Raw genomic sequence first — 344 nt, forward strand, 5'->3', positions numbered from 1 at the left:
CGATACACCTTGAGAAAAAAACGGCAAGCGATACAGGTAAAACGATTCTGTTGTTTACTGAGCAGATAAGGTAATACCGATACCAACACAAAAGTATCGATCGATATGTTTCGCCGATACTGCCCGTCTCTGAGTGCATGTATATATGTGTACGTTTACGATCTCACATAATGTAAAACAAAATGAACAAGATAGATTCACTCCGCACAGACGCCTACACACCACGCCTTAGTAATACCTGACAAAGATAGGTTAAGTTTCGTCAACTCATAAAAATGCTGGTGTTTATAAATGATGCAATAATTTTAATTCCGTCGTTACCAGATCCAGATAAGAAGTTGAGA

This window comes from Penaeus monodon, chromosome 30 (genome assembly GCF_015228065.2).
Source record: "Penaeus monodon isolate SGIC_2016 chromosome 30, NSTDA_Pmon_1, whole genome shotgun sequence".
NCBI lineage: Eukaryota > Metazoa > Arthropoda > Malacostraca > Decapoda > Penaeidae > Penaeus > Penaeus monodon.